Source organism: Phyllostomus hastatus, unplaced genomic scaffold, assembly GCF_019186645.2.
Source record: "Phyllostomus hastatus isolate PE091 unplaced genomic scaffold, TTU_PhHast_1.1 phas_contig_137, whole genome shotgun sequence".
Taxonomy (NCBI): Eukaryota; Metazoa; Chordata; class Mammalia; order Chiroptera; family Phyllostomidae; genus Phyllostomus; species Phyllostomus hastatus.
In genome coordinates this window covers 18,251,608-18,265,906 of record NW_025333583.1, presented here as the reverse complement: position 1 = coordinate 18,265,906, position 14,299 = coordinate 18,251,608, and the positions used below count along the sequence as shown (strand labels likewise).

The 14,299-nt window shown below is 44.6% G+C and overlaps 1 protein-coding gene across 1 annotated transcript in view; it reads left to right on the top strand.

Moving 5' to 3' along the window:
• The window catches only part of PARD3B (par-3 family cell polarity regulator beta), a 975,282-nt gene that overhangs the window by 924,960 nt on the left and 36,023 nt on the right, over positions 1–14,299 (top strand). The gene's annotated exons all lie outside the window — the stretch shown is intronic.

Here is a 14,299-nt window from a genome sequence, read left to right as displayed (position 1 = left end):
AGACAACCACACATTGATGTTTCTCTCCTCTCATTCTCCCCGCCTTCCCCTGTCTCTAAAAATAAATAAATAAAATCTTTTAAAAAATAAATAAATACAGTGATACAAGCAAAACCCGTAGTGAAGGGCCTGCCTGACATATTTTATGGACTTCTTTTAGCATTGTTAGCTCTTTTAAATTTTATCTCTGGGGAAAATGCATTCCTCTCTTTAATGAGTCAAACCCATACAATAGAGTTCATTCTCACTGGCTTCTTGGGTACCCTGTCCCATCCACTAGCCCTCTCTCAGCTACATCTTTAATCCTCTTGGCAATTGCTTTCCTCCCTCTGTCTATTGCTATAAATGCAGGGGCTCAGCCACACATTTCGCTGAGAATCCCAGAGCATGGAGAAGCGGAGAGCCAATAGCTGCGTGGAGGTATACTGGGAGTGTAACTGAGGCAGAAGGATTAGCCAGCTGTGAGAAAGAAGCAGTAGTCCAGATGGTCAAGGACAAGAGGACATAGTAATCTGAGATGATCAGAATAAGCTATGCTATGGACATGCTAGGAGACAGCAATTCTTTTAGATGAAAGTTCATATAAGGGATACAGGATGCTGACTTGGGTCTAGGCAAGAGGCCATGGCCTCTATCCAATAAGACTTAGGTTCAGGCCTAGAATCTCCCTAGTGGTGGGGACCATATCCAGTGCAAGTTCGCCAGGAAGGCTGAACATGATGGTCTTGCTCCCAGGACAGATACAGTGTGGGAGCAGCACTCTATTTACTGGTGGGAGGAAATCCTGAGATACTGCTAACGTACTCCTGTTGGCTCAGGACTGGGCAGTGCTGAGCACGCAGCTATAATGATTCATAGCCAGGCAGGGCTCACGTGGCAGGACTTGCCCCATGACCTTGACTATAGTCCATCAGAGAAAACAAAGACCTTCCCTCAACCTTTCTTCCTTCTTCAATCCCCATGTTTCCTACTTTAGGAAAACACAGCCTATACCTGTTGGCTCTGTTTCCACACAGCCCGCCGACACTCCAGCCTGTGGCGCCAGGCTTCTGACCATCCCTCTGAGACTCTCCGCTAATCCCTCCTCCAGGCTTCGCTTTGTGTGGACTCTTGCTGAGCAGCCTCCTCCATTCCTGCAGATTCGATTCTCATCACTGTGATGGTGATTGAAAATGAACTTGGCTAACCTTCCAGCTCCTTCTTCTTGTGATCCCAGTTACAACTGTGTGCTTGACATATCCATCCCTTCACCTCCAGGACACTTCAGAGTCCCCATGCCGAAAGCCAAGCCCTTCTTTGCCTCTTCTCCCTTTCAACTTCAACGTAATATTCGTTTGGCACCTTTCTGGCACTACTGAAAATATCCTAAATTAGATGATGATTATTCACTGTGCCTTTCCACCTGCACTGGATTATAAATCCCTTGAAATAAGGATTGTGTTTTGTACCCATCATTTTTTTTGTACCATTCACCAGGTATAGGACCATAAATATAATAGGTTTTCAATACACTGGTATACAGATGAAAACAGATTTGTTCTTATTTAAGTAAGTTATGGGAAAGAATTCCTCACAAGCTTTCTTGACTGTTTCAGGGCACTATTTTCCAATATGAGAACATCTTTCTTCCCTAAAATCAGTAAGAGTCTTAGTGAGCACTTACTGCATGCCCAGCACTGTTCTAAATGCTTTGCTTCTGCTGACTGGCTTAATGCTCACAGAGACGGTATGACCCAATAGCAACCCTATTATTATCCCCATGCCACAGGCAAGACACAGGCATAGAGTGAGTAAAATTGCCCAAGTTCAACAGCTAGAAGCGGCAGAGCTGGGATTTGAACCCAAGCAGTCTGATTACAGCTTTGTACACTTAACTTCTCAGACTAAGGTTATCCAGCTCAGAGTCAGGTGCAGACTCTGCAGTTACCACACTCCCTTGTATTATTTGCTCCTCATCTGTCTTTCTCACTAAACCGTAAGTGCTTCTGAGGACAGGGACTGTGTCTTATTCATCTTTGTATGTGACACAGAACATTACTAATATACAGGTTAGGTAATGCCTTTCAACCGTCTCTGTAACACTGTCATAAAATCAATTCTCTCCCCATTCCCTCGAGTCCTTCCATTGAAATATGAACAGGTTAATGCGTAATTGCTAGATGAACATTAAGCAATATACTCTGCCTACCAAAAAGACGATCCTGTTTTGTTAGAACACTCCTGAGAGTTGAAAAAGCAGCATCTGCAAATTGGTACTTTGGTTCTTTAAGATTAAGAATAATCTCTACCCAGAAGACACAAAATGACTATAAATTTTCTGGTAGAAATCTTCATGAGTACTCCTGGGGTGAGAGACTCCCTTCCCCGAGACTGCCGTGAGCCAGAGGCCCGCTCAGGCTGCTTGTGGCTTCCAGTGCCGATGTTGCTCTAACCCCACATTACTTAAGTTACTTGAGGGGAGAAAAACGGTCTCTCAGTCAGCTTTAACTTGGCTGTATAATGAGAAGCAGCATCCTAGAACTGAGTTCTGGTAGAAAGAGCAACTTTAGAAGGAGCAAACAGCTTATGCTCGCTGCCTGGGAACCTAAAATACACTTGCTTTCTAAGTGTGTTCCCAGTGTTTTGGTATTTGGGGAGGATTGTGTTCAGATCAGAAGAACACGCCATAAGAGCATACTTCTGCTTTAACATTTCAGTTGGTTCATCCTGTCAGTTTCAGCTTTCTTTCCCACATATGCTCTTGCCCATCCCCAGGAAGGCTCCAATCACAAGTGCGCTGCTAACTTCGAAGTTTGCAACATGCACAGCGCCCTCTCTTTGTATTATCCCTAAGAGCATTTTATCTGGACATCCTGTGTGTCCTTGATTTCCATTTACCTCACTGCTTAAAGACACTCACCTCCTCTGGTTTCTCTCATTCTTTTCTCCATTTAGCCTGTGCTCTGCTCAGAGCTAGGTTGAATTTTCCATTGGCAACCCTGCATTGTTTTATGACACTTGCTAAGCAGGTGGCTGTGACATTCAGCTTCTGCAAAGATATTCACCAATGCCACGGTGCTGATGTTTGCTGGAGCTAATCTGGACAGTGATAAAATGAGTTCCATGAAAACACAAGCAATCAGCACACTGGGTGGATGTGTGTGAGCGTGTGTCTGGTGTGGGTGGGGGTTGGCCATCTGGGCCTGTGGCAGTTGACAAAGTCCACACGCTGCCTCACTGAGTGCTTCTCTCTGCCACAAGGCCAGTGTGTCAAATAGGACGCTTCGTGAGAAGACACGTACTGCTCCCTGCAGTCATGGCAGGACTTGAGGTCGTTTCAGCTCAAAGCAGTCCTTGTCCACAAGACTCTAGACAGGGGCCTGTCACACTTCATCTGATACAGTGGATCATGGCCAGTCTCTCCGACACCTTCCTGGTGGCACAACTTTATCTGAACTGCCCTTTCTTGCCGTGAAAAGCCCTTGCAGAGCTCATGGCTGCGGTTGCCGCCTGACTTTGCAGGAATGCTAAGAGAAGCTGAAGGACTTGTCCGGATTGTACCTTCTGCACACCCGCAGTTGACAGAGTTTAATGCCTTTTCAAGATCAGTGAAGCTCTTTCCCACCAGCAGACTCGACTTCTCCTGCTCCTCAGACTCCCAAAATGGGAAATCTGTTCTCGACTTCCCTGCCCTGTCGAGTCAGCTGCCTGTGTGACTGGCCTCTCTGACACCACCTCACTCTTAATGCAGAGGACTAAATGATGAATTAGCAGTGGCTGAATTCTTTGTGAGATTAGGATGTCTCCACTGTCAACTCAAACTTCCTGAAGAAAGCAAAAAGCCCTCGCATGTAATGCTGCCTTAAGATGCCCAAGAGCTGAGATCAGGGGTTTAATGCTACTGCCATATCATTTTTATGTCACTTAGTTCCTCTGATAAAAGTCTATTTTAATAAAACTTTTCATCATTTCCTCATAGGCAATATATCCTTGATGCCAGTTAGAATATTTGATATTAATTATTCAATCAAAGGCCTCCATTATGAGTTTAGTTAGAATATTAGTGATTTAAAACATGTTAAGACCCATTACAGCACAAATATCTCCAAAATATTTTAACTGAACTTTGATGGACCACATATATTAAATTCCACAAATTCTTACTTTTCCCTCATTTTCCGCAGAAACTTCTAAATTACAATATATTTGCTCGTTAAGTATTCTTTTTAGACGAAGAGTATTTGCCTGCTATTTTAAGAGTGTCAAGGCTGACATTTCCTTGAACTTGAACTGTGCTAAACTAGGTAAGCTGGCATCCTTGGTTTTCTCCCTTGCACATGTTTCAGGAGTTTCAGCATGTATTTCCCACTTCTCCAGCCAAAAGGAAAGGTTACTTTGTGCTTAGGCAATTGCTCAATTCTGAGTGTTGTTCTATAACTGATTTCTCTTATTCTTTGGTGGTCCTGGATGTTTCCCTATTGTTTTCCCATTCTGTCATCTGCCTCCAAAAGCTCAAGCACTAGGATTATCGTGGTGAGTTTCTGGACTGTGCTGAACTCTTTTGCACAATACAGCACTCTCACAGCACTCGCCTGCCTCTGTCTTCTACATCTCTCCAGCCATCCGCGACTATCCCTTGGCCCAAGTTCCTGGGTTGCCGTACACAGCTTTGGTCCTCATGTCAACCTACTGCAGGCAGAGGCGCTCTGAACACGCCAAGTGTACTAATTCATTATACTGTCTGGTTGTGTGTGTTTATGAGGCCTGAGCTTTATGATTATTTAAAATGGCATTTCATCACTCTAACATACAGTCATCTTGGATGAAAAGCAAGTGCATCCCCAGTACATGAACACATGATATATTCAACAGGAATAATTAAGACTAAAATCACTGGGTTTAGTTTCGTTTTTATGTGTCAAAATCTGCATACAGATTGTTTCAAAGGTGGCATGTTTACTCCTAAATGAGCCAATTATATTTGAAAAGAAAACCAAACTGAGAACAGGTAAGGCAAAAGGGGTAAGAGGAGGACCGTGAGTGCGTTGAGCACCTACTACAGGCTGGGGGTCATCCACGCGCCGCCTCATGTCACCCTCACCTGCTGACTGCTGCTCATTCACAGCAGAACAAGGCCATCCTCGAAGGGGCATCAGAACAAGAATTCAAACTCAGTTCTTTCTGGTTTACATTTCATTTCACTTTGCCATGCCATAAACACAGACAGTTTAGGGAGGGGTGAGAATACATCAGCTCTTTTCTTGAGTAACGTGAGTTCATGACAAGGAAGGTATCTTAGCGCATGTGAAAAACACATCCATGTGCATTGTCTTTTAGGGCTCCACAGAACATGAAAAGTGTTGAAACCTAGAGGTGGTGAAAAAGTGATAAAATACAATGAGACAAATAGTAGGGAATTTATGGGGAAAAGGAAAAATACTTGTGAAGTATGCCATTATTATTCTTATATCACTGCGATAAGCTTCCCCTGAGTGAAAACAAGGAACAACTCTTCTGTGTCTAGAGGAGCACAAAGAAGGCTGTAAATGGCTCCGCCCCTGACTTTGCAGGCAGGGCGGCTCCTTCCCCCCCCAGGGGGCGTGGCCCAGGTCCTCAGCCTCAGACTGCACTCCACACCACCCTTCCACAGGCACGCTTGTCCAGGGGCGTGAGCAGGCAACAGCCAACACTTGCCGAGTATCTAATTAATACTCTGAGAACTCTGCAGAGTGCTTTAAATGTATCACTTCGTTTATTTCTAGTAAACATCCTGAAACATTATTATCCCTATTTTATGGATGAAGAAACTGAGGCCAAGAGATGCAAAGTGGAATGGATGACATTGCACACAGAATAATAAGGGGCTGCTCTGAGTACCACGCAGCTCTTCCTACCTTCGGGACCTCTAAAATCCCCACGAATCAAGTTGTCTTGTGCTAGGCTGGCTGTAAACAGATAAAAGTATTCAATGACCATCCCGTACAGAGGCAGCTCTCACTGTGCTGACCACCCCCTCACATACACACCCTCAAATCATTGCAATATATAACTGCAGGACATTAAAATGGAAAAACTCCTAATAGGCATTCAAAATTACTAAGGACCACAGAGCTCCCCTAAGCATATATAAACACCTGCTTCCGTCCAGCTGAAATATCTTTTAAAACAGTGCTCTTTTTAAAAGACTGCCTCTTTGTTATGCTAGAGTTGAAAAATATATATATACCAGTTGGTTCCACTTCAGCAGTTTTTGTAGCCAGGAAAGTATTGTTGCTTCTTTCACCGTATAGTTCTGACAAATCCTCAGGGTACACGGCTGAGACATACATGCCAGAAAACTGTGGAGGGATGGCTTTTATTGACTCGGTTGTTCCAAGCCCACAGAAGAGAGCTTTGGCAGTCAATTACCATGGAGGTGCCACATGGGCCCATCTGTGCCCTGGATTTCATGTGACACGGGCCCCATGACCTCAGTCATCGTGCCAGGAAACACCTTGGTCCAGCTCCATTATTTCTAGCAAAGGCAAACATTTGTGGTACAAATGTGGAAAGGGCGGTACAGTAAGTGCAGCATCCAGAATGTGTTCCTGCTTACATTCCAAGTCTTCAATTAAGCCTAGATAGAAGTGATTGGGGCTTGTCTCAATAGTGGGTTGTCCCACCCCACCATCAGCAAGACTGACCCTTATGGCTGGACAAGGAATGACATGTTAAATAGGTAGGAACCTGGCAATTCCCGTTGGCCACTCTCCCCCAACAGTCTGCTCGGCGACATCATTAGTAGCCTTTAAACTTGGCCATTGCTTGAAAGCGGAGACAGGGTGTTGACTGCCCAGATAAGGGTTCTGCCTGCTAATTGCTCGCATGTAGCCGAGGCAAATGCAGACCCATTTTCAGAAACGATAGTGTCTGTCTGACAGCCTGGCTTCTGCAGGGAACTGGAAAGAGCTGTAATTGTTGCAGCACAGGCTTAGGACGGAAAATAAGCACGTTGAGCTATTTTGAGCAGGAGTTTGCCACAATGAACTTTTTCTCCTGGAAATAGTCCTATAAAATCAAGATTGGAATTTATGCTTAGTCACTCTCTGCTGAGATGTTGGTGCCTTTGACAGTTTATCCTAAATGGTCTAGACCGCGCAGGATCCTTTTACAGTTTTTTCCAACATCCAAATCAGGACCCTGTATAAGACCGAGCTTCTAGCCACTGCTTTCTGTGAGTAATTTCTGTACGTGCTGCATGCAATGTGGCCAAGCTAATGTGACAACTGCCTTCTGTGGGTTGTTATAGACAAGTCACTTACGTTACCCCTTGTCGAAAACTTGAATTCCTCCTCAGTTTGTCCTTTTTCTGATCAATCCTTTCATATCTGATTTTTAAAAAACAGATCAGCCTTGAATGGTTCCAAGTAAATTGTGCCTGAACAATTTATTAGCCCGAAGAGATGAGCTGGAAAAGTCAGCTACCCTTGTGTCTTCATTCAGCAACTATTTACTGACTGACTACCAAGTTCAATGTACTCTGTAGGCCTTGAGGACACACTAAAAAGCCCATGAGACACAGCCCTGTACTATGGATTTTATATAGTCTGGTAGAGGATGCAGTAATTGTATAATCACAAAGTAAACATAAAATTTGCAACTCTGCTCATTATGAAAAAAAGAGAGATGCCATTCAAAAAAATATAAGGTGTAATGGGACCAAAGTGAGACTCGAACTATGGTCTGAAAGAGGTTAGAGAGAAGAAATGGTTAGTGTTCCCAGCAGAGAGAACACCCCCGGGGTGGAGAGAACACGGGGAGCAGAGAGACTGAAGGAAGGCTGTGTGGCTGCGGCGAGGCTGGGAGGGCAGAGCAGAAGACGTAGGTGGAAGCCAGACCGGGGTGGCTACGTTAAGGGTGTTTATATGTTCAAACACTAATTAGAAACCATTTATGCCTTTTAAGAGAATAATGACATGGTCGGATTTGGGTTTCAATTACTCTTTTCTAGCTGCAGGGTGGAGAATAGATGGAAGGGAGGCCGGGGTGGGTGCAAAGAGGTTCAGCGATTACTGTCGTAGTTCAGGTGACAGATGTGGGGAGTGTGTACCAGGGTGGTGGTGATGATAGCAGAGGTGGGAGAAGATGGGCGTGAGGACTGACAGAGCTCGATGATGGATTGCATGTGGGGTGTAGGGGGTAAGTAAAGCCAGGTGTCCAGAATGAATATGCACACAGCAGCATGGGTGGTGGTACACTTCCCCCAGAAAAGAAATGCTGTCAGAGGACGGGGTTTGGAGAGAAGATTGTGAGTGTGGTTTGGGAGGTGCTAGATTGGAGGTGCCTTTCAGACTTCCGGGAGGAGACCCAGAAATGTGCAGCGGGAATGGTTTCACGTGTGTGGGAACTGCAGTGGTTGGTCAAGGATGTTGGACAAACGCGCACTCATTGACACTGAACAGAAGACCCCAGGGCACATCAGGGTGATGATGTAATAAACCACAGAGGCTCCTGCTCAGAAAGTACGAAAAGAGGCAGGCGATCGGTGCAAATTGCACGGGCCTGGCTGCCAGTCTGTGGTTGTGACATGTCTTCACTGCTTATATGGACAGCAAAGTCTTATCTGTCACTGTCTGTGTAATTTCATTCTGGAAATAATATTTTTCTCATATAGGAAGAATTGGTGACTTAATGCCATCTGGCAGTCTGTGACTAAGTGTAGCTCTGACCCCATAAAGTGTAAGCAGGTGGGTGAGAAGAAGAAACAGTAGAAATCGTTTGAGTAACTGTGCTGTGCTTATAAAAGAGAAGATCCTTGTTCTTCAGAAATATGCACTGAAATATTTATTCTCAGAGGGTTCAGGAAATAATAATATGCATGTATACTAATATGTGTATGTGTGTGCATATTGTATATGGAGAGAAAGAGGGGATGGGGAAGGAGAGGAATTGAAAAAGAGGATGAATGATAAAGGGAGCAAAATCTAAGGCTTCGGTGGGTCTGAATAGATGATATAAGGGGTTCCTTGTACTACTGTGGCAATAACAACAACAAAGTAAAATATACCCTCATTCTGGAGTCTTGGGCTGGGATTGCCCCCAAAGCATACCCTGAGACATGGACTTTAGAGTAAGTTATTTTATTTGGGAAGTGATCCCAGGAAGCCTTGGAAGGGGAGTGAGGAAGGGAAGGCAAGCATGCTGGTGTGGAGACTGGTAAGCAGGGTGCTGCTGCAGGCAAGGGGGAGCAACTCCACGAGGAGCCTCTGAAAATAGTATAGATGCACTCACACCCTGTCCCGCCTGAGTGGCAAGGATATCCGGCTATGTATCTTCCAAGTCCTATTCCTCATTGGCCAAGAGTAGCTCCTAAAGGAGCCAACTCCCAGCACTTCTGCCCATCCAGTGCACTAGTGAGAGGAAGCCTCAAGCCAAGAACCACAAATGCTTGCAGTCAGTCCTGTACTTCAGTCACTTCCTGGGCTGGAAGTGACGAAGGGACATGGGTAGGGCACAGCAGCACTGCTGGCTCACTAGTGACTGTGAAGTTCCAGGGCTAACATGGATCAGTCCTGGTTGCCTTTGAGGAGAGAAAAATAAGTAATCATTAAGTAGTGCCACACAGTCTTGATGCCTGCATCTTGTTTTTGGAGGAGGTGTTCTGTGAATTGGGACTTATATATCTTATATGAGACTCAGTGCACGGCTCTGGCATGGACAGAGCCACTCAAGAACATAACCCCAGAAGAATAAATCTCTGGTTTCTCTGTGTTTCACTCAAATGTACAGTCCGTTAAAATGAGCGGGCTGGTGTGGCTCAGCTGGAGCATCATCCTGGAAATTGAAAGGTCACCAGTTCAATTCCCAAGCAGGACACATGCCTAGGTTGTGGGTTCAGTACCAGGGTGGGAATGCACGAGAGAGGCAACCAATCGATGCTTCTCTCTTACATCCATGTTTCTCTCCCTCTCTCTCCCCCTCCCTTACCATCTCTTTAAAATCACTGGGCATGTCCTCGGATGAGGATTTTTTAAAAAATGATGTCAAGTCTTTGACAAGTCTCTCTTCTGTCAAGCCCAGACTCAGAATATCACTGAAATATAGTAGCACCTCTGGGAGTACCCCTGGGATTATGGAAAAGCCTCAGAAATGAAACTGGGTCCTACGGAGCCTAACTCCTAAGCACAATGAAAGATGGTAATGACTTAACTTATGATCATGCCTGTAAACACATACCAGGTCGTTTTGCATAGATTTCAACGTGCTACCTTTGCTCAAATTAAGACTAGCAGAAACTTGCCCCTGGCCAGTGTGGCTCTGTTGGTTGGAGTATCATCCCACAACCAAAAGATCACGGTTTGATTCCTGGTCAGGGCACATGCCCAGGTTGTGGGCTTTATCTCCGGTTGTGGTGTGTGCAGGAGGCAGCCAGTCAGTGTTTCTCACATTGATGTTTCTTTCCCTCTCTCCTTTCCCCTCTCTCTCAAACAGAATAAAATAAACCTTTAAAACAATAGCAGAAACTCATGCAAATGCAGGGACTGGTCTTATAGCCCAGGCCACACTGCACCTGTGGTCTCCACCATCTCACCTTACCATTGGGCTTTAATCTAAGATGCCTGTACGGTGTGTAGGAAATCGGTAAAACTACACCAGTCACATCCAGGACAGTGAAGATGCTCAAGTTCATCTTCCTGAAAACAAAAGTCTATGTCAAAACCACACAGGCAACACAATAAATTCCTAAGGTGTAATTACTAACATGTGTTTTCTTCCAGTCATTTATTATTGTGTTTATTTTTCATGTATTTATTTATTTATTTACATCAGGAAATCTTTGAACACATATGTCATCCTAAGCAACAATGTACTTCCATGACATAGTTGCAAGTAGTAGCCTCTCTGATATTGTTGCAATCATAAAAAAATACGTGGCGATCTAGACATGCATGTTAGATGGCCTTGCACAAACATTGTGGAAGGTATCCATGCAGTTTGTGCTCATGCACCAACCCCAAGCCATCTGCATCTTGCTCTCATGGCCACCAGGCCCTGTGTCAGAATGCATGCGTGTCCTGACGCATTCTGACATGGACCCTGGGGACCTGCTTCAGCACCTGGGCCTCAGTGTCCTGGGAGTCACGAGGATCCCCTGCAGGGACTTCTTCCTCAAGGCGGCACTTCCTCTTGCAGAATGTGTGCTCCTCACCTGGAGCCACGGCCGGCTGCCGGGACCCTCTGCAGCGCAAGCGCCGTGCACCTGGTGAGCTGACGCGTGTGCCCCGCATCTTCTCAACACGCGCCCTGCGTTCCTCAGAGCTGCGTGAGAAGGGCTCTAAGTGTGCTTCTCAAGGACAGTATGTGATTGGAAGATGCTCTTTTAATTTCTATGACAGGAGATGCAAGTTTGCTGGAAGGAGACTTATCTTGAGAGAGCCTCTGTGCCCATGGGGCTGGTGTATGTGTCCTGATCCCAGAGAGATGGTGAGAAAACAGTCTTAATCCAGGGTCCTAATCTGGCATATTTGAATTGCCCTGATTGGTTCAGGGGATCCTCAAAATCCCCAAAATCACATGCCAAGTTTTTTATGAAAAATATTTTGTATATATTTTTGGGCAAAGAAGTGAGTGAGAAAATTTTATGACTCAGTAAAATTTATGGAATTAGAAGGATTTACTGTAAAGTCTTAAAGGGATCACTAGTTAAAATCCTCCTATTATGATTCCTATGGGGTGAGCAATTTTTCTCAATAAAATGACCATGACTTCACAGAGAAGATTTCATTTACAAAATTTATGAGAAGAAAACACCCAAACACTAACTTACTGTGCTGAAGAGCATCTTCAATATCAGAGTGAATGTAGTAGTTTTAGCCTGAAATCTCACTGCGGCCCCATTTCAGTGTGACAGAGCATGGTGTGCGTCTGTGCTTCTCTTCCAGACCTTCGTGTTGCCTTTAGAGAGAACAACACTCCCCAGCACATAAAGCCCAGAAAGCAGGTTAAATGGCCTCGAATTCTGGACTCTGGGCCCTCCTTCCCCTCACCCATTGCAGCCACCAGCACCGTGAAACGTGGTGCCTGGTTAAGTGGCAGAAGCCACGTTTGTGGGTTCACCAATGCTGCCTCCCATGTGTTTGGAAACTCACATTCTGGTCTCACCCCCAGGAAGTGAAGACGGAGAGGAAGCACTCAGGAGAATGAGTAGGCAGCCACCTTCTTTAGAACAAAAAGTACTATGTCACTCCCACTTTAAATTATAGCAGCATGAAACCACAGGAAACCCAAAGAAAGTAAAATATTAACATTAAGCCATGGCCACCCTGCCATATATAACTTAGATAAATAACCCATGTAATGTGTGGAGGGTATGGTAACAGAGTTGCTCACGTGCCACGGGCAACAGTTTATATTTAAAAAGAATGGAGACACTAGCTGCTGGTGGATGGCAAATGTATTTTATTCATACCTATTCTTAACACCCAAATGTCCTCAAATACGGATCAAGGGCTAGAAATTTAAGGGCCGTTATATCTTTGTCTCATAATACGGATTTGTGGCTTCATCTAGCCTTTTCTTGACCTTTTTGCCTAATGGCAGGATATTAATAAGAGAAAGATGGTTCCATAAAACATCCTCTGAATGTGATTTTTTTTTACGTAAGGGTAATTTCAGGTGGCTAGAGATGGAATGAGCTAACCCGAAAATAACAAGCTGCTCACTGTCTCAGCCAAATTAAGCTTAATGCTGAGAGGCATTCCTTAAGAAGCCAGGAAGGCAGGGGGTCAAGCCATCGGGCCACAGAGCGCAGCTGTCAGACCACCTTTTGCAGTCTCTGAGGGACCAGCCAAAGAAAATTCAGCAAAGAAAATAATCTCAAAGAATCAACAGGGAAAGTAAAGCAAAAATAACCAGATGTCCCAGAAGACTCTCTTGGTATTATGAAGAAGGCTAGCATAGTCTAACAGGGTTTGGATTTTATCAACCTTACTAATAAAAGTCACTTGGCTCTTCATTGAGAAGCACAGTTGGTACAATATGGAAAGGTTTTAAAGACCATTAATTTCTTGAAATGAAACAGCTGGCCTTATTGGCTATTAAATAATGAGCCAGATTCTCCCCAGTGCCAAAGTCACTCTCTAGTAGTAAATTAGTCATTTAGGGAGGCACATTAACTCTTTAAGAAGATTAGAGTTCGATTTAGTGCATTTTATGTGTAGGAGGAAACTTGTAGGGAATCTGGCCAAAGCTGAGCAGAGAAAAGATGGAGACAAGATGGAATCTGATGGGAGGAAGGAACCTCTGACTTGGTTAATGTGACAGCTAAGAGGAACACAGGAAATTTGAGAAGTTGGGTTGTGAGGGACATTTAATCTAGTGTTCTATAGTTGGATAAGATCATGACGGTAGAGACGGTTGATGCGTCATTGACTGATGCCTTCGCTCATTCACTCGTGCAGCAAACTTTTAGTTGGACAAATACTGTGTGGCTGTCACTGAGACAGGCACTGAGAAAACACTCCTTAATGAAACACCGTCCTTGTCCCCAGAGCTTTCCAGTCTGGTGTCTGGTGGCTGCGGTAAGGAGTGACAGAGAGACAAATAAATAGAGATTGCAATGCACTATAAGCGCTAAAACTTTTATATGCCCACATTGAATTTGAGGCGAGGAAGTGTCCAGACATGTAGTTCTGAAGCACCTGGCGTACCATGCTAAGGAGTTTGACTACTCAAAAGCCTTCTGGCCATTGAAAGCTTTTAAACAAAGGGGTGGTTTGATCAGATTTACACTTAGGCAAAGCCCCTTGATAATTTTATGGAGAATAAATGGAAAGGACAAGACTAGAATCAGGAAAGGCAATGTGAAGCTGTTGATCTAATTCCTGTGGAAAATGCTGAGGGGCTGACAGGAGGCTATGACAGTGGGGAATGCTGGGAAGAGGAGAAAGGCGTGTCTGGTTAAGAAGATTCACCTTGACATGTCTTGATGGCTGATTAGATGTGTCGCCTTCAAGGGAAAACTGGTGACACAGATAACTCCAGAGTCCAGGGCTTGGACACCTGGATGGACAGAGGTGCCATTCTCCTCGGTAGGTGATGGAGGATGGAATGCAAGGTTTGATGGGGAGGCAGCGTTGTGACAGTTCTGGGCCTTTGACAGATATTGAGTGGGCACACAGAGACCTAGAAGTCATCCACATACATCACCTAAGGGGAGTTGATAAGTATATACCCAAAAAAACCTGAAAAAAAAATAAAGAATGGAAAATTGAGATTTACAAAGCAGCATAATGCCGCAAGTGTAAATTGCATCCCTAAACAGTATTTTGTTTTTCTTAGT